The sequence below is a fragment of the Empidonax traillii genome, unplaced genomic scaffold (assembly GCF_003031625.1).
Source record: "Empidonax traillii isolate 1590-97213 ecotype Southwest subspecies unplaced genomic scaffold, ASM303162v1 scaffold2231:size98615, whole genome shotgun sequence".
In the NCBI taxonomy this organism is placed as follows: Eukaryota; Metazoa; Chordata; class Aves; order Passeriformes; family Tyrannidae; genus Empidonax; species Empidonax traillii.
Genome location: NW_020957424.1, coordinates 53,503 through 56,343, shown reverse-complemented (window position 1 = coordinate 56,343; position 2,841 = coordinate 53,503).

Here is a 2,841-nt window from a genome sequence, read left to right as displayed (position 1 = left end):
AGGGTCAGTTTAGGGTTTAGTTTGGGGTCTGGGGTGCAGTTCAGGGTTTTGAGGTTCAGTTTAGGGTTTAGTTTGAGGGTCTGAGGTTTAGTTTATGGTCTCAGGTTCAGTTTAGGGTTTAGTTTGGGGGTCTGAAGTTCAGTTTATGGTTTAGTTTAGGGGTCTCAGGTTCAGTTTAGGGTTTTGAGGTTCAGTTTAGGGTTTAATTTGGGAGTCTGAGGTTCAGTTTAGGGTTTAGTTTGGAGTCTGAGGGTCAGTTTAGGGTTTAGTTTGGGGGTCTGAAGCTCAGTTTAGGGTTTATTTGGGGGGGTCTGAGGTTTAGTTTGGGGTTTTACAGAGTTTCTGCAGGTTTAATCCTTTGCCTCTCAGAGGACAAAACCAACACTGAAACAGCCCCCAAACCCACCACTGATCCAGGTTTTCTGGCAATTCCAAAGCCCTTTTGAGCCCAGGGATGGGAGCTGATTCCCAAGGGAAGGCAGGGATTGGGGCTGGTGGCAAACTGAGGACAATCCCCACGGATTTCACCCCCCCCTATCACTAATTAAACAACTTTAAACAGTAGATCTACTGGTCCCATCTCACCCCCAAAGCCAAACTTTCCAAGAGGGAAGGGCAATTCCTGAGGGAAAACTTGCCAGGAAGCAACACCTTGGACAAGCACCTCCAAGAGCCAGAGGAGGGATGGGCAACACCCAACTGGAGCATCTTCCTGTGGGCAGGAAGGAGGAAAAACCCCAAAATATGGGGAGAATTGGGATCAAAGCACCCCCAGCGGGGTGTCAGGCCTGCACCCCAAAAAAGGGGATCCCCGATATTCCATTGGGGAATAATGACAGGGAACAAACCTGATGGGAGACACGCTGAAATAGCCCCAAAATTAACGTTTATTCAGGATTTCTTGTAATTCTAAAGCCCTTTCAACCCCAGGGGTGGGTGGTGATGGCAGGGATGGACTGGGGTTGGTGGCAGCCTGAGGACAATCCCCAGGGATTTCACCCCCCCTGTCACTAATTAATTATTATAGACCCATCATTAATTATTCCATTGGCTCCCAGGGCACAAAACTAATGAGAAACACACCGAAATAGCCCCCAAATTAACATTTATCCAGGTTTTCTTGCAACTCCAAAGCCCCTTCGAGCCCCGGGGGTGGGGGATGACGCCCAAGGGATGGTCCCTGATTCCCATGGATCCCATGGGGACACCAACCCAGCCCCCTGGAGCCCCCTCGACCCCCTAAAATCCCTCCTGACCCCCCAAAGTCTCACCTTCCGAGCGCTGCCGCTCTTGGGGCCGGGCAGGAGGACGAGGCCACCGGTCCTGTCCCCTTTCCTGGGGCCACCCAGGTTCTCCTCCTCGGGGGGCATCATCTCCAGGGGCGCAGCATCCACAGGGTGGGAGGGCTGGGCCCACAGCTGGGGGCTCCTCTCGACCCCACACAGAGATTTGGGGGCTCCTCCTGACCCCACACGGAGCTTTGGGGGCTCCTCCTGACCCCACACGGAGCTTTGGGGGCTCAGTGACCCCTCCTTGGGCTGCTCTGGTTGTTCTGGACTAGACCCCAGTTCTGTCCTAGGTTTGGGGGGGGTTTTAAACCCCCTCTAGCCCCCTGCACTTCACATCTGGCCAGATGTGAACCCCAAAGCCCCTGCACAGATACCCCAGGGGGAAAAGGGGGGGGACACAAAACCCCACAGATCCCCTTTTTAAAGCTACCCCAGATGAGGTGGGGGAAAAGTTAAACCCTCCAAACTCCCCTAAATATTTAGGGGGGGAGTTAAACTCCTCTTGCAAGAGCTGCCCTAAATAGGGGGGGTGTTTAAACCTTCCCAAACCCCCTTGTAGAGTTACCCTAAACTGGGGGGGAGGGGGGGTTTAAACTCCCCAAAACTCCCCTTGCAGAGCTATCCTAGATGGGGGTGACCCCCCCCAAAACCCCCTTTCCGCTCCCCTAAAAGAGGGGAGAGGGTTCAAACCTCCAATAATTCCCCTTTCGGAGCTACCCCAGCTCGGGACGGGGGTCAAAGTCTCCCCAAACCCCCTTAGAGAACTATCCTAAACGGGAGGGGGATGTTAAACCCTCCCCCCCCTCGCCAACCCCCCCGGCAGAACGACCCTAAATAGGGGGAGAAGTTTAAAACCCCCAATAACTTCCCTAGTTGGGGTGCAGGGTTAAACCCCCCTCTCCTTGCAGAGCGACCCTAAAAAAGGGGATGTTTAAACCCCCAATAACTCCCCTTACAGAGCTACCCCAGCCGCGGAGAGGGGTTAAACCCCCCAAAACCCATCTTGGGGAGCTCTCTACAGGGGTTAAACCCCTTCCCCTTATAGACTCCCCCCAAAATAGGGTGGGAACCTCCCAAACCCCCCCCTTTCTAGAGATGCTCCAGCCACGGCGACCCCCCCCCAAACTCCTTTAAAGAGCCAAACCCCGCCCCGCTCCGAACCCTCCAGCGTTCATACCCCACCTCGGACGCCCCCAAACTCCCGGCTCGGTGTCCCCGCTCGCCCCCGGAGCCCCCGGGCGGCCCCGCCGATCCCAAATCCCGGCGCGATCCCGGGGGCGGATCCCTCGCGGCGCGGGGGATAAGCGGGGCGGGGAGGGCGGGGCGTAACCCCTGGCCGGCCAATGGGAGAGCGGGATGCCGATGATTGACGGAGGCGCCGCCCAATGGGAGCGCGGAGAGGGAGGGGGCAGGACCGGAGGGGCCGTTGCCTGTGGCAACGGGGGGAATTAGAACGCGGGTGACGTCACCGGGGGCGGGGCTTGAGGCCACGCCCACGGGCGCAGCTGGGAGTGGCCCCGCCCCCGCCGCACATCTGGACGGGCGTCCGTGC